Raw genomic sequence first — 25,756 nt, forward strand, 5'->3', positions numbered from 1 at the left:
AAATACAGCCCAAGTGAGCCAAGGAAACTCTTTAAAAAGAGAATATTCTCCTGTTTATTAATCATTATAAAAATATTTTGTTTTGTTAGGTACACCTCACACATATGGGGATATCTCCTTAGCTTTTCCATCCCATCAACCTGGTTTCCTTTTAAACTCCTAACTTTGCTTTATGTATAGATATGTGTATGCTCATATACATAAACCTGTATAAACATATGTATTATTTACATATAAGCATGCTGTTATTCACAAAATGTATATAAATATATTTCCATGATGAAAAATATTTTAAAGTTTCAATCCAACTCCTTTATTGTGATTACATAAGAGAGGAAAGTAATTTATATAAATATACCCTGAAAGCCTTTCAGAAATTCCCGATGGCACAGTTTTTGGCATCTCCTGTCGTTAGTTGATATGTTATGTGTAATAAAGACCACACAGGATTTCTCTACATATATTTTTGAAAATTTACAAAAAAATAAACAAAGGAACGTTTGGAAACTTTTTGCAAACTTCAGCAAACTTCCTAGTTTCAACTGCCCTGGCCCTATATCTGTCTTCTTCAACTTCCTGCTATCCCTAAGTGCCATCTCAACACACTTTAATCTGCATATACTTTCCTCAAGAGTCAGGTAAATAATCCTGTCAGGCCAGAGGGCATCATAATTTACCACGAGATACGGAATGATGTAAACAGGAGATTAACAAAGAATAGAAGTGTGTTTTTTTTTTTACGATCAATCACAAGGATTAAAAAAAAGCATTGAAAAAGAGTTTTAAAAAATGATGGGATAATCAAATGAACGAATTATGAGTTATAATATATTACAGGCTACATATATGTATATATCACAGTTCATTGTATGGATTCCTTCAGTTTCTAGGGCTGCAATTGGTAACCTATGACCCGTGCTCTGAATCCAGACCACCCTCTACTTTGGTAAATAAAGTTTTATTGTAACACATTCACCTAGTAGTGTATTCTCTTCTGGGTCTCAATGACAGGATTGGGGTCATAACAGAGGCCAACCTCAAACATCTACTCTCTGCCTCTTTAGAGAAAAGTTTACTGTCCCCTGCCCCCGGGGTGTTTGATCTTCTCTGGCCAGGTCACTGAGAACAAGGGGTAGCAAATGAAGACAGGAGATGTTTGTGGCTTACTGGGAAGAATATTTTAATCAGGATATTGTCTCGTATATATATATGTTTTTAAATGTTTTTCCTGCCGAAAAGTATGGAGATAAACCTCAACTGGCCACCTTGGCTCAAAAGCAGAGCACAGAGGTCACTGTTCAGATGAGCGTGTAAGGCCGGAGAGAGCAGCGCTGTGCAGCGGGCCCACCTCCCCTCCGAGCAATTCCCCAGAGACCAGTGACTGGCAGCAGGCGTTGTCCGAATGTACTGAAGACAAAGAATGATCTTAAACTTTGTGAGTTTTAAACAGAGAGCCCAGAGTAGCTAAAGACAGAGCATGAGGACTGAGCTTTGAATGACTGCAAATTAAGGGATTGAGCATTCCCTGCAATCCTTTGGTATGTGCTCTGCTGTGTGAAAATAACAAACGCAATGCAAAAACAGTTGCTGGTTAAGGAAATGTAGCAGGATGTGCGAAGTAGGAAATAACAGGGTTTCCATTCTCAGTGCTGAGCTATTTGAAATTGTTACTTCTATATGTTATTTCTACTTTGTTTTGTCAATACACACATTTAGGTTAACTCTATTAGTAAACTATAAAATCCTCAATCCATAGTGTGAAGTTCAGTCTGTCTAAAGTAGAGAAAATCGCTTCATGAAATATTCTGTACATATTCAGGCTAGCTGAAACGTCTGACAGCTTCTTTTAAAGCTGTGATTTAGGTTTGCTGGATAGTGTGCTTTGTGGCTTCATATGCATTCTTTCAACAGCACAAGAGTTTAGAATTACTACTATTCCCACTTAAAAATGAGAAACCTAGTTCATATAAGTGAAATAAGCTGACAAATATAATAAGGCAAATTAGCATTGAATACAGATTCAAACCTATCTTCTTAACAGGTACAACCAAGATTCTGATTATCAGAGTAGACAAAATTATCTCCTATGGAATGTTATTTTAGCCCCAATTATTCCTGCATGGTGTAATAAAAATAAACTACATATGTTCTTACCAGTGAAACTAATCAAGATGAGCTAGTTAGAAACAGAGTGAGGGGGAGTCTGATTCTTTGCAGGGGTTTCTTGTGAAACATTAATGTCTTTAACCTGGAACGCATGGGGTAGGGTGGGGTGCAATGACTGGGCCAAAAAAGCACTTCCTTGAGAGACAGTAAGTACAATTGACTTAGCAGAATGATGTCTTGGTCATCCAGCAGGAGATACATATATTTACTCAACCTTGTTTTCCCAATATACTATTTGTGTTATCCTTTCTCTTCTACGGTTTACTGAATTTTTGATATTTTATATTGAAATATATCAAATGTTAAAAAGTATATAGAACCCATTTGAATGGTTAAATAATAATAATAAAACAAACACCTGTGTAGCCACTACCCACCTATCAGTTTTGCGGCCATTAACTGAACTTTACCATCTCTTTTCCTCCCTGCAGGAGCTGGCCCTAACCCTGAATGTTGCTCCAACCAATTCCTTGCTTCTCTCTAGTTGTACTTCCTACTTATGCATTTGTATTTGATAAATTATGTCATTTAGGTTAGTATTTTCACCTTTTATGTAGCTAGGATAATTACATCTGCTTATTTCACCCATCATTATATATTTGGGACTCATCCCTGTTGATAATGGATGAATTCTTGTTTCCTGTGGTTACTACTTCATCTCACAAATACTTCAGAGCTTATTCACTCAGCTGGGTTGAGCATTTAGGGTCTTTCCCAATATGTTACTGATATTGGCACTGTTGCCAGGACTATCCTAGTGCCTGCCTCTTGATCCAGAGCACCCATGCAATTCGATGTAGAATGTGCCCTGTAGAGAGGAACTGCTGTGTGTTATAGCATGAACATGTTTAAATTTCCTAGAGAATTCCATTTTTCCCCAGAGCAGTTGTACCAGTTTATACTCTCACTAGCAGTGGATAATAGTCCCCATTGCGGCACATTTTCATCAACATGTTACATAACCCAGCTGCAGAATTTGACCAAACTGGCCTGTGCAAAACACCAGCTTAGTGATTACATTTGTATTCCTTCCGTGATGCAATTGATCAACATTCCATATATTTATGACCATTGGTGCTTCTGCTTCTAAGACATACCTATCTGTGTCCTTTATTTATTGTATTTTTATTTACTTCTCTTTTACAAATAGGTATTCCCTGTGTATTCTAGATCTAAACTACGTTACAAATATCTTCCTTTGCTCGCTTATCTTTTTCACTTTCTTTGAGGTATCTTTTAACGATTAAGAATTTCTGATTTTCATTTTGATGTGGTTTAATTTCTCAGAATTTTCCCTTATGTTTTATACTTTTTATGTCCATTATAATTCCTTTAAATATCACTTCAGGGGGGTTATTTCTGACTTGTTGAACTGTGTTCCTCTATCACGTTGGTGGTATTTATGCCACTGGAGCCAACTTCAACTCAGTCTTCAAGTTTTAATCCTCCCCGAAAGTTGTTCTGGCCTTCACTTTCCCGTCTGAACCTTCTTGGTAAGATATTAACACGACTAATTGAAAATTATTCTAAATACTCCCTAAGTCTAAATTAAGAATTACTGCATATTGTCTTAAATATCAGTTTCTTCCCACCAACTTGAACAGCACATTCAGGAACTTCAGGGTTCCTTCGTCTTGTCAAATGATTGTAGCCTGAAATTGTAACAATCAGGCCCTGTGAGTTCCTTCATCTCAGATGTGGAGAAATATTTTATTGCGAGAGAGAGAGGAAACTGATTTTCTTTCTAATCCTACATAGAGATACATTTCTTTTAATAGCCAGAACTACATCAAGATTCAATCATTTGCTCTGATTTTAAAATACACTCAAATGATTTGTCTACCTTAAAAATGGTGCAATTAAAGATATTTTTAGGTTTCTATTCAGCCACACAATGTGGCTTTTGGCCCAGGCTTGCTCTTAACCACAAAACCTCCCACCAAACAAATGCACAGAGAAATTTGCAATCCTTGATATATAAAGGATTACATATACAAATATGATCTAAATATTGTTTTCTTGTTATAAAATGAAAAGCAGTATTCTGGAGAAATCTCTGGATTGACATTTAGGACATGTGTATTCTAACCTTAGCTCTTATATTAGAATCACTCTCTGTGCCTCAGTTTCCTCATCTACCAAATGAGGGTATTGAGTTAACAATTTCAAAGTCATTTTGTTGTTGTTGCTGCTGTTGTTTTTATTTAATTATCTATTTGCTATTTTAACAGTGTTTCTGGAAGGAAAGATGCCACCGTTTCAATTGGTTCGCTATTTTAACAATGTTTCTGGAAGGAAAGATGCCACTGTTTCAATTGGTCTGTCAGTATATGTTCTCCTGGTTGGTTATACAGATTTATCGCAAGAGGAGGGCCAGTGAATCCCCTAAAATCCCTGGTATTTTCAGATAGGATTGGAAGCAGTTCACCAGGCTGACTAAATATAACCAAACATGATTTATCTTACTCTAGATATTGACCTTGTTTACTACCGCAGAAGGAAACAAACTCAATTCTATACTTTCCAGCTATATTTTCACTGCCAGTGAGCTCAGACAAAACTTACAGTACTATTTCAATATGAGCTGGCTTTGACTACATATTGGCACAAATTTTAGATTCACTTTCAAGAAAGAAATTATTTTGATTAAAACATGTTTGAATTAAGACCTTTTCAATAAATGTTTTAATTTTCTTTTTTTCCACACAGGTATATAAAACAAATTCTCAAGTACAAGACAGAAAGATAACTCTAAAGTTCTTTTTTCTATATGGAAAGTACAGTGTGAATTAATATGAGTGCTTACTATGGAATAAGAACTTCAATAACTGTTCTAGTTGTTCATCTAAGAATTTTTATTGATTAATTTATGAGAAATGTGTCAGGCCAACTCTTGCGCCAGCTGTTATAAAACTTAAACTCTAATGGGAAACTAAGGCAATAGAAGAACAGTTTTAGTAGGCATCATCCCTCAGCCTAGAGGTGTCTAACAAATATAACTTCATTTTCAATGGCTTAATATTTGTTTCTAAGTCCCCATTCTCTTTGAAGAAAATAACCTCAGTCCTTCTGTAGATTTTCTATCTCTGGAGTTATGCCACTGATCTTGGGTCACTGTAGAGACACCACTATGGTTCTTGGCCTTGATCTAGGCAGCCCTAGGATCACCCTCTTCCGAGCCTCATGGCTCGTTCAGGGCTTGTAGTTTTCTCTGTTGTTTCTGTGCTATGTTTGGGGCAAAGCCATCTTTTACTAGATTTCCTATTCACCAAATCATCCTATATAATCATTTTGTCCATTGGGTCTTTCCTGTCAGGAAGTGGTGCCCTGACATCTCTTCCTCCCGCTACTCTCTTTCCCCACACAGGGCCTGAGCGGTAGGTAGGGTGGCTGGGATTTCTTCCTATCCTTAGAGAAATTTTTCCCACTTTTTGTTTACAGCCAAGTCACTGATTCTCTGAAGAGATCATGTATAAATCTGAGATCTAAAGAAAGAGAAGGATCCAGTAATGCACAGATTCAGAGAAAAACACTTTTGAGTGAGTTTAGCAGGGCCTGAGTGTATTTCAAATACCATTCTAAATATAGTATTTCAATTATTTTTCCCTATAACACCAGGAGATAAGCATTTCTGATTTTATTGATAATAATTAAAGTTCATAGTAGATAGATAATGCCAAAAGTCCTCAGCTAATGTATTTTTAAAAATCATTTTAATAATGGTACCTCATAAGAATGAAAAGAAAAATATAGGTGGTAGGATATTCTGGGGCACCTGAGCTTGGAAGAGAGGAAGAGATGCCCTGAGAAACCGATGTATAGGTGAGACCTGAATTAAAAAAAAAAAAGCAGCTGAATAAAAAGCTGAAAGAAAGGCTTCAGTTTAAGAAGATATTGGGTGTGAAAACCCTTATATGATAAAAAGGTGAAATTTTTGATGAACAAAATGAATGCTAGCGTTATAACACCGAGCATACACATGAGGTCTAAATGCAATAGGGCTGTGAAATAAGCTGTGGAAGGAGGGATCGTCTGAGTCATTGGCAGCAGTGGGAACACTTCGCTCCTTTGCAGTTGCATGTGGGGAGCTCCAGCCTCCTTACTGTCAAGTAGCCCATGTGACCTAAGTATCCAGTTTGACACCTTTGAGTCAACCTTATTGCTTCAAGGTTGCTTGCAGTGAACCTTGACATTGATCTGAGAGATCTCCCCACCTCTCTAGTCCAGATTTTAATGTGTCTAAATTAGTTGGGGTTCTTAGTAAAATACAGACCCTCAGTTAGTAGATCTGGGTTAAGTACTGAGATCCTGCATACTAACAAGCTCTCAGGTGATGCCAACATGGCCAGTCTTGGTCCTACCCTTTGAGGAGTGGGACTCAGATCAACGTGTCATTTTAGTGAACTGTTACAACTGTAGGCAAACTTGAGATTGAAGTGATATTTTGACACCAAAACTCTTGTGAACAGAGACAGCAGGTCTCATTATGGCAATTAAATAAATCACAGATAAAGTTCAAGAGTTCTAAATCTGATAGGAACCTTACAAACTGTTTAATAGATTAACTGACATTCATAAGGATGGGCCAGCTAATCAGTAACAAGTCCTGACTGTTCAACGTCTTTGTGTTCAAGACTTTCCCTAGTGATTCAAAAGGACTAAATACCTTGAGAAGGGATTATCCAATTGTATGGGGACAAAAAGACTGATGACACCTGCGACAGTTTCCGAAGAGCTGATTATAAATGTAGAAGCATTACAGTAATATGTTTACAACATTATTGCATATTCCACTCCGATTATAAAGACGTCAATGTATCACATTTTATGATAAAGATCTTAAGAAAAGAAGATCTGACATACCCACTTTCCTGTTTTGGCAAGCCACCCATACTGCTCTCTATTAGAGAAGGAAATCTAGCTTGAGATAACAAGTCTCCACCTGGCCATGCATATCAGTCAGATTCTTTCTCATACACGCCCTTTGTGGGGGGTTGAGTATAACCTAGCCTCAAGCTCTCTATCGCTCTGCCCCTTAATTAGATGGGAAAATTGATTTGCCCATAAGAGATAGTATAGGATCTTACATTAATGTGTGTGTGTGTGTAAACATTTTTTTTAAAAAAGACTCTGGAATCTGAATTAGATCACTATAAAATAAATCAAGAGAGGTGACTGGGAGACTTTTCAGGGCTGGCTTAGGGAAAAGGAATTTTTCTGAGGAACTTTTATAGGTGAGTCAGATATATGGTTGAGCCTGTTTTTCTGAGAGGGGCTAAGGAAATAAATCCCTCACTACTCAAGTTTATTCAGAATGATCCTCAGCTTTGGTTACTTGAAAAGGATCTGATCTAAGGACTGTGATTTCAAAGTGCAGGAAAGGGAACTTGCTTCCCAATACTTCCTCTCCTACTACTAATGCTAACCTTTCATCTCACATTAAGAAACAAATTGCAAATGCCAACACCCCTGTTGATAGCTGACTTATTGTACTTCAAAGAATCAATTTAACTTAGTGTTTCCGAATTTACCAAGGAGTACAATGTGGCCATTTCTGTGGAAATGGAATATCATGGAATAGGAGACACTGAGATATGCTCTTAGCCTTGGTTCTCCAAAAGCAGAGCTCAAGGCAAGGATAAGAGCACTGAGCCCACAGTTGGGGGCAGAGTGCAAGCTCAGTTGATGTGCATTAAAAGCAAAAATAGAATGGAGGCAGGAAAAGATGAAAAGCAATTCACTGAGTGACTCTGCTCACTACTTCTTTACTCTGATTCTCAAAGAGAAACCATTGGATGCTACAAAGATTGCTTTCTAGCACACAGTGCTTTCCTGGAGGGGCTCCATAGAAAATAGCACCTCAGAGTGGTTCACAGACAGAAGGGAGAGGAAGAATTGGCCTGCCTGGCTCCCTCCTATCTCCTGCCTCACACGGGTCACACAGGATTTGCCCCATGGAGGTCTGATTCCTTCATCTGATCTCTCAGTGACCATTCAGTGAGGCAGATGCCACATTCTCGAGTACGACATTTCCTTCAGCTCCACAAAGAAGGAGCATGTAGCATGAGTAGAGCTCAGCCTGAGGCTTCAAATTAGACTCTTAGCCTTGCTCTTAGCCTTGGTCCACAAGAACAGAAGACAAGCTGTAGTAAAACAGACAGATTATAGAGATATACACACATCTTCCCTGCTTCTATTACATACAGGCTGATCTCTTAAATCTGGGTAAAGTTTATTCTGCTAAGGGGGTAGGTAACCCTCCATGTAGTACCTGGGAGATACAATCAGGACCCCCTGAAAGTTCTTTCTTTCCCTTCTGAATAGAAAGACATCCCTCATGGCATCAACCTTAGCCTTTTACAAAAATTTATCTCATAAAGGCAGGAAAGATATTTGTTTGGGGCCCTAGCCATTGACTAAAACATAATTACCTCACCAGATAAACCACTGTGTATTTGCCAGGAAGTCATATAAAGGATAGCAGTCAAAGAGCAATGAAAGATGTGCCGTATTTTTTCCTCTGTGGATAGCAGAGTTGGAAAGATATCCATGGATGGAGGCCCAAAAGTGGTGAAGTTCTGCTCAGGCCAGTCTGATGTCAAATTGTGAAATCATGATTCCACTTCACTAACTTCTTATATTTTTAAAACCCGCAGAACACTTGTGTAATCTCACCCAAGGCCCACCACCGCATGTCATGACTGCCATTTTTCAGAGCAGTGACCCAGAGCTAAGGATGACCTGTCAAAGTCACATGCCTCTTACAGACAGAGCCAGAACAAGAGCCCACGCCCTCTGATTCTGGGCCATACATACGGCTTTCATGTTTGTAATGACTGTTTCTACAGTAGTAACTGGATGGAGAATGAGAGATAAATTCAAAATCTGGGCAGCCACTTAACATAAACCTTTCCCTAATGTTCCCTCAGAGATTAGCAAGGGGTACATGCTCCAAGCAATCTTTCTCCACTGAGTAGAAACTGTGACACATATGAAAGAAAACAGAGCATAAAGACCTAGAACAGAAATCCGCGCACTGACGCTGAACCCAAAACCCCTATCGTACATGATTGAAACCCTTACCTAGATTAGAGATACCATGTTAACACACTCCCTCCTGTTTCTAGATCCCCATACATGAAGCAGGGAGTGAGGAGATCTGGGAAAATGGTTTGGGGGCAGAGCCAAGGGCCCTTGAAGGGTATTTCCATGGCATCTAGGTCTTTTCTATGAAACACTGTGAGGTCAGGCTCTGGCTCAGACCTAATCCGTGGACAGATTCCTGTTCCTTGCTCTGCTTCTGATATGCTCACCAGGTGTCAGGAGAAGCTCCCTTTTCAACCTGGAAGGAACCCTGTACAAGCCTGTACTGGACGAGCTGTGAGAGATCAAGGTGGGGACCTGAGAAAGGGAATGTGTGTTATTGCTCAGCTGCAAGTTCAGCTATTGGCTGCTGTCTCTTGGGGCTGCACTGAGGTGTTGACATCCTGCATACCCACGGAGCTTCTCCTGACACCTGGTGAGCATATCGGAAGCAGAGCAAGGGACAGGAATCTGTCCACAGATTAGGTCTGAGCCAGAGCCTGACCTCACAGTGTTTCGCAGAAAAGACCTAGATGCCATGCAAATACTCTTCAAGGGCCCTTGGCTCTGCCCCAAAACCAAGCAGCAAAGGATGAGAATTTTTATGAATATTTGGAGTAGAAAAGATTTTTTTGGCAGATCCAGCACCCAGAGAATCTCAGAACAATGTGCTGTTAACCAGAGGATTTCAAAACAGGACTGAAGTCAATGACATCTTTTCCCCCTTTCACATTCCTCACCTGTCTCTGGGAAGTAAGTTCACCGAGCAGATCAATCTCGGTGAGTTGGGATTAACAAATTTGTGTTTTTATTTTAATTTAGTTTTAAAGAAAATCATACTTGGAACCTAGCATCCCCAGTATAGAAGGTAATAAGTAAAAAAAGAACAAAAACCCAGCAACTCGTTTTTCAGATGAGGAAATAGAGGCTCGTAGATGTGAGACTATGTGCAAAACGTATAGGCCAGCGATTTTCTACCATTTTCATCTCATGGCACATAAACTAATTACTAAAGTTCTGCAGCACACACAAAAATATACATTTCGTGGATCTGACCAAAAAATAGGCATAATTTTGATTCATTCACACTGGGCGACTATTGCTGTGTTGGCTGTTGTCGTTTTTTTAATTTGACAGTCTAAGGGAAAAGAGGTCGGTCAGTTCTTGCGGCACACCAGTGTGCCAGGGCACGCGGCTGAAAACTGCCGGTCAGATCGTTAGTGGTAGAGCTAATATCCAGAGTTACTTGTGTGGGGTGTTTCTTACGTACCAGGCATCGCAAAGCACCTCACAGAATGTTCTCTTAAAAGTTCATCATAATTCATTCACTTTTACAAAGAAAGAATATGAACATTAGAGAGGTGAAGTGATCAGTCTAAATGCCAGTAAGAGGCAGTGACGAGTTTTAATCCCAAGACAGGATAGGAGCCAGCCATCCTTGATTCAGGTAATGCTGTAAATTAGAATTTCAGAGCATTCAACTTGCTGACTGCTTTTCAAGGCAACAAAGCTGGAGAGCTGTGGTGCCCTAAGTGACTGGCCATGAAGTCAAAGTAATAATTAAAAGAGAGAAACAGACAAAATCTCTCTTTCCCCCTATCTCCCCTCTCCCCTCACCTCTGCCCCCTCCCCCTCTCTCCTTTTCCAGACTACCTGGCCTTAATAATCATTAAGTTAAAAAACAAAAAAGGCATATTCCAGGTATTGAAATTAATTTTTTCAGCCTGCTTCGATATTTTTCCTAGCTTCATTTCCTTGAAAGCCTCCAAATTTTTATGGGATCTAAGATGACAGTATCTTCCATGTTAGAGCACTTACGTATTTTAGCTCCTGGGTCAGTCTCTGAAAGCACAGTCTATGCTGTATGGCTGCTCCCCTAAATAATCCTCCCGGGCTGTGCCCCCGCTCTGATCTTGTGCCTCTCCCTAAGCCTGGCTTAGGGCCCTCCTCGCGTTCCCCTCCTCGCCCTGATCTTGTAGGGCCCTGGGGGTGGGAGAACATAGCCAGCCTCCCTGGACGTCACTTTGCGGACTCACACGTCTCACCTTCTGACCTGATCCCTGAGTCTTTGCCTACCCTCTTCCCTGTCAATACAGTAACGTCTAGCTCTTTCCCTCCTTCCCCTTCCACCGCCTCTTCCAGTGAAAACCCCATGCACCTAGCAAACCTCGTCTCATATACCATCTTCCACAGACAGCGTTTCCCGTCTCAGGTTCCCAGGATGGGATTTGCTTTCCTACCTCCGTGAACCCCCATAGCACTGCCCCCCAGCCGCTGATTAATTACTACAACTCAGGTTCCCCAAGACACAGACTCTGGAGATTAGCATAAAGGATATTTTTTTTCATAACTTAGAGTTCATTGGTTGGAAAATATGGAATGCTTCACGAATTTGCAGGTCAGCCTCGTGCCGGGGCCATGCTCATCTCCCTTGTATCGTTCCAGTTTTAGTACATGTGCTGCGAGAAGGAGTTTTATTGGGGAGTTGTCTAGGGATCAACAGACCTGGGGGAAGCGAAGGGAGTGGGATTGTACAAAGAAAAAGAGGGGTGCCATGCTGTCTCTACCAGGGCCATCGCCAACCGCCTGGGGAGCTCTGGAGCTTTGGCGGCCCTTCAGAATCGTTCTGAATTATTCCAAGGGGCCAGGGCCTTTCCATCTCTCCCTCTCTCTCTCTCTCTCTCTCTCTCTCTCTCTCTCTCTCTCTCTCTCTCTCTCTCTCTCTCTCTCTCCCCCCAGTCATTGGCCATGAGGATCTAGGGCAAGAACCAAGGACAGTGGCAGATAAAGAAGATTTAGCTCTGAGCTATGAGCAGTCAACACTCCCAGGGGAATGAGTACTTCTCCCTGAAAAGCGTCCAGGGCAGGGTAGGAACGTGAATTACACACCAGAGTCTCCACTGCACCAGCGTCTAAGGAATTGGCATCCTCTGCTTTGTAGGGTATGTCTTTACCTCCTGGGAACTAGAAACTGTGTCCTAAATAGTTCTTGAACGCCTTGCCACTGAGAGTACAGTTCAGAAGAGATGCTGGGTAAATAATTTGCTGAGAAGAATTTATTTTGTGCTCTTTCACAGAATTCCACCTTAAAGACATTAATGAGGTACACTGGACACATACAATCTATTTTACAGAGAAGAGAAGTGAGGCAGGGAGTGATCACTGGAGTTGGTCAATGGCACAATTAATTTAAAAGTTTCAAAAAACAAACATACCTAGATCTCAGGATTCTCAAGCCAATTGTCTCTCTCTCTCTCTCTCTCTCTTTTTTTTTAATTACTCAATTAACCAAATACAAATAGTAGCTCAAAAAGGGCTCCAGTCAGGTCAAGGGTTAATAACCTTGCTCTCTAAGTTGCTCTAAAAAATTCCTGCTTCTGGACCTCCCTGAGGTGCCTCAACTTGATAAGTTATTAGACTTCCTTTTGGCCCATATTTGCACAAAAAGAGCCAGAACTTACAACTGAGATTTAAAACAACTTTGGCCCATTGCCCAGGGCTCATACTGTGAAGAGAGCAGAAACCATCCTCCAAGAATCTTTAAAAAAACACTGAGGGAGATGGCCTGAAGTACCATTCCTGAAGTCATTTTCAGGAGACTTGCCACAGTCATAAAAGCAGGTGAAGTCATAAAGAAACCTTTTTTTAAGACAACGAGGGCTCCTTCCCTCTCCCATCTCTGTCGCCTGCCACACGCACCCCCATAACTACACTTTACCCTTCCCCACCCCAAATCATGGTGTTAGTAGAGAAAGTCACCTGTGATGGAGCCTATTTCTAGGAAAACTCTGGCAGGCACCCTGCTGCCTGACCCCAGCCATGTGCATGAATATCTGTTTGTGTTGAACAGATGTGGCCTGTTACTTAACAGGGTTTCTAGCTCACTGCCATGCCTGAGGATCCTAGAAGATTGGGACAGAGAGCAGGTCTGTTTCTATTTCCTGCAAAATCCAGTTCTGAGCATTATCACCTTGGCTAGTTACCTCCTTTTCTCTGGGTTTATTGATATTTGGACAGAAACATGCACATAGAAATCACATATAAGCACCAGTGCCCTGGCCTTATTGACTGAGTTGTTAGAGCAGTTCCATTCTTCTGTTTAATGGCAGGTCAATGGTCCTTAAATGTGGCTTTTTCTGTGTCATACATCTGACCAAAAGCCATCAAACACTCTTTATCATAAGTATAATACCAAATCCTTAGCCTAGACCTCCTGAGCTTCCGCAGACTTATTTCAAGCTGCATTTTAAGTTCTCTTTGCACAGTCATGTACCCCAGCAAAATCGTCCTCTTGGTTCTTACATTAGAAGCATTTCCCAAGATTGCCAATTCAGGTCCCCTCAAAACACTCTGCTGCTGACATATACTTCCTGGTCCCCCAAACCGTGGAAGAGCAATTACAGAAACCCAAGTCTCTATTCAACAGATTTCTAACTCTTCTCTATTTATTGATACATTTCCATGTCAATTAATTCACATCCTGGACTGGAAATGCTTCTCACAAGTCACATAGACCATATTCATACTTTGTTTTCACATAGACACACACACACACACCCTTCACATTTTCCCAGTTACACAGTTTTTTTTCATATTATTTTTATTACAGTTTGCAATGAACACTTTTTTTGTACTAGTTTCAGGTATACAACACATTGGACAGACGTTCATATAGATTGCAAAATGTTCCCTATGATGCTTCAAGTGCCCACCTGTCACTATTGATAATTACTACACTATTACTGACTATAGTTCCTGTGCTTTATCTTACATCCCAGGCCTATTTTGTAACTACCAATTAGCACCTCTTAATCCCATCAATTTCTGTAGTTGTTTGGTGTTCTGTTTTTTCCCTGAAGAGAAATCATTTTTTAAAAATCTACATTAATTGAAATCCTACTAGTTGAAATCTTTCATAGTCCAACTCAAGATGTTCTCTCTTCCTTCAGGACTTCTGGTGGCCCCCTTTGTAATCCATATGTGGCTCACATCACTTTCTGCCTTGTATTATTATTTGTGCTCATACCTCATCCTGTCTCTATTACATAGTAAGCTGGACCGAGGGCAGAAGCCAGATGTCAACTTTTCTTCTGTTCCAACAACATCTGGCTGGAGAAAGTAAATCTTCAATGAAGAACTAAAAAAGCATTAGGCATATCTTCTAATAGTCACTGAGGTCTAGGACAAAACAAACTGGAGGTATCCTTCAAAATATTTTTGTTACCTTTTTATTGAAGTTTACCGCATGTAAAATGTTCAACCATTAAGTACTGTATATAAGTTGAAAATCTATAAAAAGTGATTAAAGGATGTAACCATCTCCAAGATAAATATATAGAACATGATTTATATTCCAGAAATAACAACTACTTCCCTCTAACTCACAGTCAACTCCCAAAAGTAATCACTATTTTGATTTCTATCACCTTAATTTTTTAACCCGTTTATATGAATAGAATGATATGGTATGAACTCCTATGTGTCTATTTTTTCTTTTGAATTTTTGCTCACTATTACGATTATAGATTTATACCTTGTAGCCTAGTTCTATTGCTAGTGTGTGAATATGCAACGATTTATTAATGTTGGTGAATATTAGGCCTATTTCCAGTTTGGTACAATTATGAGTAAAGCTGCTATGAACACCAGGGTATGTGACTTTTGGTGCAATACGTATACATTCTGTTACATATTTAGCAAGAGCTGAAATTGCCATGCCATTGTGTATACACACATTCAGCTTTAGTTGATATTACCATAGTTTTCTAAAGTGGTTTTACCAGTTTGAACTGCCATCAACATTGTGTCACAGATCCTGTTGCTTTTTTTTTTTTATCACCAACACTTGATATTCGGATAAGTGTGTAGGGGTAGCTCCTATGGTTTTAATCTGCATTTCCCTGATGATAAATAATGATAAAGAAAATATGTTTTCTTAGACTTTTTGGCCACTTGGGTAACTTTATTGGTGAAATGTTTCTTTACATCCTTTGAGGTGTTTAAATTGTATTGTTGTATTTGTTTATTAATTTGTAACATTTATTTATATATTCTGGATACAATTTCCTTGTCAGATCTATACAAATATCTTTATGGCTTGCATGATAGCTCTTTTAATGGTGTTTTTTTAATGAATAAAATTATCAATTTTAATTAAATCTAATGCATTAATCTTTCACTTGATGGTTAGCGATTATGTATGTGTGCATGTGTTTGTGTGTTCTTGTTTAAGAAATCTTTGCAGAATTCAGGATCATGAAGACTTTCCTCTATATTTTCTTTTAGATGCTTTGCAAGTAGCTTTCAATTTTAGGACTAAGCTGCATCTGGAATACATTTTGGTGTATGGTATGAGAAAATGTCAAATTAATTGTTTCATAGGCTATAAAATTAATCTTGAGGCATTTATCTACAAGATCAGTCTTTTCCCACTGTATTGCCACAGTACTTTAAAACAATGGCAGCTTATACTTGGGTCTATTTTGGGGTATTCCTTTATGTTCCATTTGTCTCCATGTCTATCTTTGTGCTAAAACCATAGTTTATAATTACTGTTTTATTGTTGTTGCTTTATTTTTAGATCTGTTAGTGAATGTCTTCCAACATTGTACATCTTTTAGATTTTCTTTGATACTTTTAGTCCTTGAGATTCCTATATATATTTTAGGATTCAGTTTGCCAATTTCCACAAAAGTAGTCATATGCTATTTATAATTAGAGTTTTATTGATTCTATAAGGCAGGTGAGGGGGAACTGACATCTTTAAAATATTAAATCTTCAAATATATGAACTTGGTATATACTTCCATCCATTTAGATCTTTTAAAACTTTTTCTCTGTAGTAACATTTTATAGTTTTAAGTGTAAAAGTATGGAATGACTTTGTTAAGCTTAGTCTGAGGCATTTGGTATTTTTGGTGGTACCATAAATGAAATTATTTCTAAATTTCAATTTCTACTTGTTTGTACTAATAAATAGAAAGAATAGTTAAATTTAGCCAACAAGCTATATTCAGTTACTACATTTGACTTTTTATCTATAGAATTCTTTTGCATGTGTAATATACATAATTAAGTTGTACATGAATAATGACAGTTATATTTCTTTTCAATTCACATTTCATTTATTCTTTTGTTTTATTGTATTTGTAATGATAAAAATATTAAACATCCATATCTCTTACCACACTTCAGAGGGGAACTTTAATATTTAATAGTTATATAAGATCTAGATGTTGCTTTTTTGTAGCTATATCTGATCAGATGATTAAGGTAATTTCTTTTTGTTTATTTTTTAGCAGGGGTTTTTCATTGGTGATGAATTTTTTTAGTCTTTCCGTCTATCTGTTGAGATCTTCATATGGTTTTTATCTTTCATTCTATTAATTTATGATTTATTTTCAAATATTAAACCAACATTTCATTCCTGAAATAAACTCAACATCATTATAATATAGTATTATTTTTCTATATTTCTGGATTTAATTTTCTAATATGTTGTTTAGATTTTTTTGCGTGCGTGTTCATGAGAGATGTTGGCCTATAATTTCTTTTTCTTTGTTGCATGCTTTGTGTCAAGTTTTGTGTGAAGGTTATGTTGGGCCCATCAAATAAGTTTGCAAATGTTTCTTATTATTCTGTTCTCTGGAAGAGTTTGTTTAAGATTGGTATTTTCTTTTTCTTAAATGTTTAGGAGAATTCACCAATGAAGATATTTGAATCTTAAGTTTTATTTGTGGAAATGTTTTCAATTAAGAATTCACAATTTTGTTCATATTTTTTATTTCTTCTTGTGTTAGCTTAGTTTCAGTAAGTTGAGTTTTCATCTAAATTATCCATTCTTTACTATGAAGTTTTCCCAATATCTTTTGATTTTTTCAATCTGTGATATTTGCAATATTATGTTCTTTTCATTTTTTTAATGAATAAACTTTATGTTTAGAGTAGTTTTAAGTTAACAACAGAATTGAACATAAAGTACAGAGAGTTCCCATATACCTCCTGCCCCCCATATGCACAACCTCCCCACTATCAATATCAGATGCCAGAGCAGTCCGTTTATTACAGTCCATGAACCTACATTGACATATCACTATCACAGAAAATACATAAGATTACATTAGGGTTCATGCTAGTGATTGTACATTCTATGAATTATGACAAATACATTATGGCATGTATCTAACCATTGTAGTATCGTGCAATGAAACATTGTTGCACTGCTTCCCCCAAAATCCTCTGTGCTCCATTCATCCTTCCCTCCTCTCGAACCCTTGACAACCACTAATCTCCAAAGTTCTCTTTTGTCTTCTCCAGAATGTCAAATAGTTGGAATCATATAGAATGTACCCTTTTCAAATTGATTTATTTACTGGCCTCCACAGAGGGAATGGTGATAATGTCTCATTTATTAAAGAGATTGTTCTATGGCTATTTGAATACTCACTTATGATTGTAGTATTTATTGTAAGGGGGGATAACAGTTGCATAAAGTCTATGTAGCAGCCTCTAAATCGGTGCTTCCTAAGCTAGCTGTGATAAAGGATTTTTTTACAAAATAAAGTAAAAATAAAAAGACATAAAGTGCATGTGCATTTTTAATTATTAGATTTAACAGACATAGAATTACTGTGAAACTCATTTAAAAATTCTTTTAAATTTCTGTACTTACCATGGAACAGTAGCAGTTCATGGATCAGCACTACCTGTGAACTGTGCTTGGGTAGAGCTGCTCTAAATAGAGCATCCTATTCACGTGTTTAATCCTCAGTTACCTAATCAGGTAAGTTCTTTTATTTTTCTCAATTTTATAAACAAACAAAAAAATGAGGCACAAGGCTTTATGTGACTTGTTCAAGGTCACGTATCTTAGAAATGTTGGGGACAATATGACCCCAGATCCAGAGTTTACATTCTTAACCACTACACTTGTATTGGAAGAAATAAAGATTTCTATGTTTGTAATGCCAAATAATCAATGATGGAGTTATAGCAGTTCTTTATATTTGTGTCACAACTTGTACTGTCCAAAGTACTTTTACATATATTTTATCATTTGCTACTCACAGAAACTCTGTAAGTAAATAGTACAGGAATTATTTCCCCCATTTTCATATGTAAACATTTGAGTCCCTGACATGTTAATTGACCCTTCTAAAGTAAAAATATGCCTGGAGCTGAATGTCTGCATTCATCATATTTTTTTCTCTAAGAATCAAGGGTCAAAAACGTGATTCAGACAAGACAGAATAAGGTACTAAGAGTCTCTCTTACTGAAAATAGCCAGAAACACTGTGGTGAAAAACAACAAAACAAAAGATGCATAGCTATGCTTAGAAGAAAAAAATGCTAGAAATCAGAAATAAAGATGTTACTTAAAGATAGAAAGCTGGGGATATGATCTGAGGCTGTGGTTACCTTGATAAGTTTACAGTTGATTTACTCAGAGGCCTATGTTTCAACATGGACCAGGGAACAGGAAATGTGGAAATGTCTTCAAAGAGCTATGGTCTCAGTAATATATAGTAGAAAAATAAACCTAGCAGATTACAAGAACACTTGTCTGTGTCTACTGTGATCTGGATGAATAAAAATTATTCCCTTAAGAAATAAAATTTTGGGTATATTTGGCATTCAAATTCTTTTGTGGGTATATTTGGCATTCAAATTCATATGCAAATTGGTAATATTAAAGGTATGTACTAGTCTCAGTGGCGGCCTGCAGAAAAAGTGGTGAGCTCTGCTAACAAGAGGCCAGGGCGGCTTCCAAAAGGAGGAGATGCTTGGGCTGGGTCCTCAAGAATGAGCTCAGGGGTCAAGAAGTCTCTTTGGAATTTTAGTTTCTTAAGTTGTAAAACATAGGGCTACAAGATCTCTGAGATTCTTTCTAGTCATGATATTTTATAATTTTATGGAGTTCAAAGGTGCTCATAAGCTGACGTCCTCCTACTCACTGGTACTTCTCGATCTCAGTCTTTAACATATTATGCTTTGCTCTTTCTCCCAAATAGACATAATCAGAACTGGTTTAGAAGAAAGTGGAGATATGGTATTAGACTTCCTGACACCCTTGCAAGAAAGAGTCCATCACTCCAGATGTCACCCATTTGAACAGAAAAACCCTGAAAAACTTCTTTTTCTCTACCACCTTCTGCCTTAAGGATGTCTCCAAATATTTTGCCAAAAAGTAAGGGAAACCTTCCATCTGTGCTGCTGAAGTTTTGGGCAGGGTCACCAAAGAGTGGCCACGTAGGGCAGGAACACATGAAAACATTTCTCAGAAAACCACGTTTCTCCCTTTTCAATTGAGACAATGTTTTGTTTTTGTTTAGGAATCATAGAAACTGCAAGTGAGCAAGCTGTATTGGGTCATCTAGTCCTCCCTCCAGGGAGCAGATGAGTGGCTGCAGTACATTCATTCAATCCTTGCACAGTTCCATGCGGAGACTCCACTGGGGGTTTTCACCACACTCTGGACAATGGCTCTGTCTTCCACGTCAGCATTGCTCTGGTGTTAGTGTGACATCAGAAGCAAAAGGAACAAGAACCTCCAAAGCACATATTTTAAAGGGGGCTACTTAAAAAGTTAACTATGTATAGATATTAAAATTAAATAAGTATGGGGAAATTCTATTTCCCTAGGCTGAAACAAGTAGTGTTTCATCATTTTTAACCTAAGATAAAAAGGTAATCATGCTTCCATTTCCTAATTGCAAGCGCACTCTTTTGTGTCTGTCAAAGACTAAGATTTTTGAATTCTGTATGTTTCTTGATTTTCAAAAAATTTTGGTTCTTGAAACATTTCTAAATAATTTAAGCTTACAAGAAATCCATTGCCATGTGCAAATTCTAAAAGAGCACATATATCTATATTCTGAGTTTCGTTGAATACTTACTATGTACCAGATCACTATGTTAAATACTTTACATGAATTTTCTCTGTCATTCCTCATAAAACAATGTGTTTTATCCCCTTTCCAAATAAATAACAATGAAATAAAAAAAAACTGAGCTTTACCAGTCAGAGAAAGACAACTATCACACAATGTCACTGATATGTGAAATCTAATGAACAAAATAAAGTGATGAACAAAAAAAATCCAGAGTCATTGAAGCATGGAACAGACTGAGGAACCTCAGAGGGAAGCCGGGGGGGGGGGGGGGGGGGCGGGGAAGGGAGGAGATTCACCAATGAATTTATATGCATATATGCATAGCCCATTTTAACATTTCTAAGATCGGTAAGTGAAATTTATGATTTGCATTTAATATAGAACTATTTTCTTTATTTTCCCTTAGAAATATTACTAAATTGCTGGTGCATTTTAGCATTTAGAGACATCTTAGAGTGAATGAAATTTGATAAATGTGAATATAGACATATAGACATATTTATATGTGATGGTTTATCCACCATTAGGAAAATAATAATGTTAAGGGAAGGATGTATAGTGTGTGGGACATTATGTACATATGTAACTTCTAGGAAGCCTGCTTTTCTATAAATGTATGTTTCCCTTTCCAGTTATTGGAGGTTAAGTTTCTTAAATTATGCTAAGTGAATTCACATTTGAAGAACTGAAGAACTTCTGGTGAAAAGTATAAAGAATGAGTTAAAAATAACTATAAGTAGATTTTGCAATATTTTCTTCCTTCAGCTTAATGATTTTCAGATTTTCAGTTATGTCCTGTGATGCATGTACCCCACCTTGGAGGCCATTGCATTGCAAAGATCATGAAAACATTGGTATAATGACCTTTCTTTATATTATGACTCTAACATTAACATTAATGTTTTGAATTACTTCTTATTAAACTGTTTTGGGGTTTTTTCCCTTAGAACTGATATGAAGGGAAAAAAGTTGAGAGGATTAAAAAAATAAGTAAAAAAATGATCTCTGTTTTCTTGCAGCCTAAAATCTGGTGGAACACACTGGCATGGAAGCAAAGGAGTGTAGAAACGTCTCAACAGAGAAGATGAAAAATAGGAGAAAAAGAACTTGCTGTAAAAGCATAAGGGCAGGAGGTGGTCATTCTGCCTAGAGGTCAGGACAGATCTCAAAGAAGAGGCATGTGTCTCCCCAATACCATCAACCCAGTTTAGTTCAATGCACACTCTACTCCGAGTTGTCAGCACTACATCCTAGGACACTCTACGTCAGAGACATGACAATCTGATATTCTGGAATCATTTAAAGCAAACCAAATATGTCAGGATCACAGAATATTGTTCATTGAAGTGATGTCACAATCTCCAGATGAACTCTGGGGGAGGGAGAATGGATAGAATCAGCACAAGAGTATTTTTTATATAGAGAAAATCCCTATTTTCATTGCAATATTTCATTTCACAATCTCACCTCAACTTTAGCCTATTCTGCTCATTGTGACAATCAAGGTCATCAGAAGAGGAAATGTCTGAAGCCTAAAGAGTACAAGTCGATGCTACAATGTAAGGCCATGAGGAAAACTGAAGAGTTGACTTTGATCAAAGGGAATTTTTTAGTGATTCTCTACACCATGCAGTGAACTGTCAAGCTTATCTCAACAGTTCACTATAGAAGGAAATGGACATTTTCATGCATTTAATACAAGAGTGGAAAATGTCAATTTAACTAAACAAATATTTATAGAATCCAAAATATGCAAAGAATTCTGATTAGAACTTTGAAGAAGACCTAACCCTTTACCCAAGGAGCTTAGACTTTACCCTGAAATGCTTAGTATTTGGAGATCAAGTCTGCCTGTCTTTATCTATATTCCCAGGAAAAGTCAGTATGGACACTTCAACTTCCATTTTAACCGAATTAAAAAGCAAACTTTGTTCACTTAAGTGTCTCCTACACTTAGAGACCCACTCTGGCTAAGAAGAAGGCTGTGAAAGAGGGAGAATGGGGAAACTGAGTCCAAACCAGTCGCCTCTTAAAGATGTAACTGAGTCCCAATAAAGTTACACTTGTCCTTAGGCCTAGCTAGCTCTTTTGACTTTTAAAAGGGTTTCCTATTGTTTTTCTCCTCCTTGTATATTCTTGCAATAATCAGTTTTCTGCAAGCTAATTTTTGCCAGTTAACAACCTGACACTTAAGCATTGTAAAATGACTCGCTCCTGTGATCACTTTCACTTTCTTTACAAAGTTAGCAATCAAAACTGACTGCTCATGTTACTTGTCTTTTGTGATGTGATTTTTCTCCTCTAAACTCCTAATTTTACAGTCAGGCCTCCAAGTTTGTGGGCTCTGCATCTGTGAAGTCAACCAACCACAGATGGAAAACATTCCAAAAAAAAATTACATTGTTGCTGACATGTACTATGTAGATAGGTCTAGGATGGGTGCATCTGTACTGAACGAACCTGTGTAGACTTTTATTTCTTGTCATTGTTCCATAAACAATACCATATAACAACGACTTACATAGCATTTACATTGCAGAAGGTACTGAGTAATTTAGAGATGATTTAAAGTATACAAGAGTATGCGTGTAAGTTATATGCAAATACTACTATGCCATTTTATGTAAGGGGCTTGAGTATCCTCAGATTTTGATATCCACAGGGGGAGGAGGGCCCTGGAACCAATCCTCCTTAGATACTGAGGGACAATGTACTTGATTTTATGAAATAAGATCCAGAATAGCTCATATTCTCTTGTCTGCAAGAGGATGAAGATTTTCAAGGCTTGTATCAGTCAGAGGAAAGGTATCAACTAGCTAGTAGCTTCTAAGTCTAAGTCATTTTCAAATTGAAATAAGTACCTTTTGCCAGGCAGTGTGGCTCAGTTGGTTGAGAGTCCTCCTGTGAACCAAGAGGTCACCAGTTCAATTCCAGGTCAGGACACATGCCTGGGTTGTGGACTCAAGCCCCAGTAGGGGTTGTGCAAGAGTCAGCCAATCAATGTTTCTCATAAATGTTTCCCTCTCATCAATGTTTCTCTCTCTCCCTCTCTCTCTAAAAATCAATAAAAACATATTTTTTTAAAAAAGAAATACCCTTTACATCTCATTGTGGAAGCTTCTTTTGTACTAGGTTACCACTTTGTGTGTTTAAATTTGCCTCTCAAAGCCCATCTGTCTGCCTTTCCTCACAGACCCAACCCCATCGTGCTAATGAGAACCTCATGACTTCCAGTCTGAAGGCAGGATTTGGAATCCCTTCTCCCTCGTTAATGTAAAGCACGCCATCCTGGGCCCTAAGCAGTGTCATTTGCTTCTCTTACTGCTGAATCTGGCTCATAGATAGTTTTGATTCACCCAGAAGATTTCATATTTTAGTATCATATTGACTCTTAGTTCTCTGGTCTCAGAATCCCATGAGAGATATTTCATTTACTAAGAAACTAAGTCTCTTCTCTTATTCTGATGAGATCAGTAACTGATGAATGTAAGATTTAAGGAGGAAAAGAGTCCTTTTGAAAATGCCTATCTTTTCCTTGGTCTTACAAATGATTCTGTTTGGTAAGTGATTAAAGCTGGCCTGGACAGCCAGCAAACATGGGCATAGATTTACAGCCTCTAAAACAATACCTTCAAAGATTTTTTTCCCCAGAAAGCATGGCCCAGAGGCATCCTTTGATTGATCTGATTCTCTAAGGAGTTGCTTCAGAAGCAAACCAAGACTTATTATGCTTCTTTCCTAAGAGAAGTTGACATTTTATGGTTTTCTAGAAAATTCTGAGCAGGAGTAAGTTGGAATCTTTTAGTCTTTCCCTTGTCTGAATAGTAGGCATGCTTCATCCCACAGCTAAATCAGCAACTTTACTCTCGTGAACTTACACAATGCATTATCTATCCAGTTGACTGTGTCAACAGCCATTACCTATAAATACTCCTGTGCTGGGGAGAAAAATTATATCTACCCACAGTTTGGGAGGTGATAACTTAGCAACAGGGAAAAATAAAATCAGTATTCTACTCTTTGCCAAATATCAAGTAATGTAAGAAAGAAGGGGGGGGGGAGATGTCATTTGGGGAAAACTTTTAAGTCTTCAGTATTTTAGAACTTTACATACAATATTTCATACAAATTCCATGTAAATTTTTGAATTTTGTTCCAGAAAGCGGTGCAATTATTGAAGTGATCTGAATTTTTCAGAAATGAAATGAAATGATCAAATAAGATAAAACCAAGTTTCTCCACGGGGATTAAATTTCTGACTAATTCATTGGCACAAAACTCTAAATAAGAGGCACAATCATGGAGGTGACTGTTATGGCCCATTAATTGGTATCTCATAGAAGATGGATGCTATCGTGGATCTATGGTGTCCACTTTACAACTGATTGCCCCTTACCTATACTTGTCTTTGAAGTGTTTCTATATAACGTACACTTTGTATAAGTGTTAACCAGCCTCAGCAGCATGAGAAAGGCAGAAAGAAATTGCCAGTGGCTGTTTTTTTTCTACTTCTGTGCTGTTTGCCTCAACTGTCTTCTTGTAAGAAAGATCCCTCATTTCCTAGTGATAATAGCTATTATATATTGAGTAATTACACTGTGCCTGTGGATATGTTGAGAACTTTACATGAACCCTCATGAAATTCTCACCTCAAACTTGTACATACTATTATAGCCCTTATTTTCAAGAGGAACAAAACAGAAGCTTTGAGTATTTGAATATGTTGTCCATTGCCATTGCATAGCAAAAAGCAAGGTTGCAATTGGAACATTCGATTGTCTGATGCTATAGGGATAGCTCCTATACCATATGCCTACTGCTAAAGCTTGTGTTGTGTGATCATAAAGAGTATAACGAGGGTCAGGGCCTGAAAGCTACAGAGGGAAAAGTTCTACTTTTTTTTTTTTTTTTTTAATAAAAGATGTTTTCAAAGACTGGAGTTCTCCAGTCTGTTCTCTTTCTAGCATAATGCCTGACTCATTGTAGGTGTTCAATAAAAAATGGATTACATGGCTGCCTCCAGATGGAACGAGACAAGTAAGTGTTTTCCAAATATGTGATCTAATTAGTTTAAAAATCTAGATATTTTTAGAAACATAAAAGAGAGGTGTGAGAGAGAGTGAGGGGGAAGGGAGAGAAGAAGAAAGACAAAAATAGAGAAAGAAAGAGTGAGAGAAAGTTGAGAGTTTCAGGACCTGATGTTTAAATATTTCTAGGAATTTGGAGAAAATAGCCTAACCTCTTATAGATTAGCCAAACCTGTTTTATGGGGTCATCTTCACTTGAAGGGAGGTAGCAGGGGATATACCCCCAATTCATAGAAGTTGAGGCAAGGATGGAAATGACCATGATCCTTTCAAATGGATCATGAATAGCTTTTCCACAAATCCCCTCTCCTTATTGCCACATGTAACACAGCGAACACCAGCACACAGCCTTCTAAACCCCCAGGGTCAGATTGACCCATCCTCATGTGAAAGAGTGTTCTCTTGGTAGTGTTCTCTGGGAGTTTCAGAGTTTAGAAGCCACATCAACTGTCAGCAAACTTTCTCAAATAGAGATGAGGTTATATTCAGTAAGCCAACCATTTGGACAATTGGGAATCAGTGCACACT

The 25,756-nt window shown here is 37.9% G+C and overlaps 1 non-coding gene across 1 annotated transcript; it reads right to left on the reverse strand.

Annotated features, from left to right (window-relative positions):
- Window positions 1–11,617: 11,617 nt before the first annotated feature.
- On the reverse strand, window positions 11,618–11,721 carry LOC148091341 (U6 spliceosomal RNA). The gene has a single exon (XR_015715813.1). It is a non-coding gene; the product is annotated as a U6 spliceosomal RNA (small nuclear RNA).
- Window positions 11,722–25,756: the final 14,035 nt, after the last annotated feature.

Source organism: Miniopterus natalensis, chromosome 16 (assembly GCF_054644295.1).
Source record: "Miniopterus natalensis isolate mMinNat1 chromosome 16, mMinNat1.hap1, whole genome shotgun sequence".
NCBI classification, from domain to species: Eukaryota; Metazoa; Chordata; class Mammalia; order Chiroptera; family Miniopteridae; genus Miniopterus; species Miniopterus natalensis.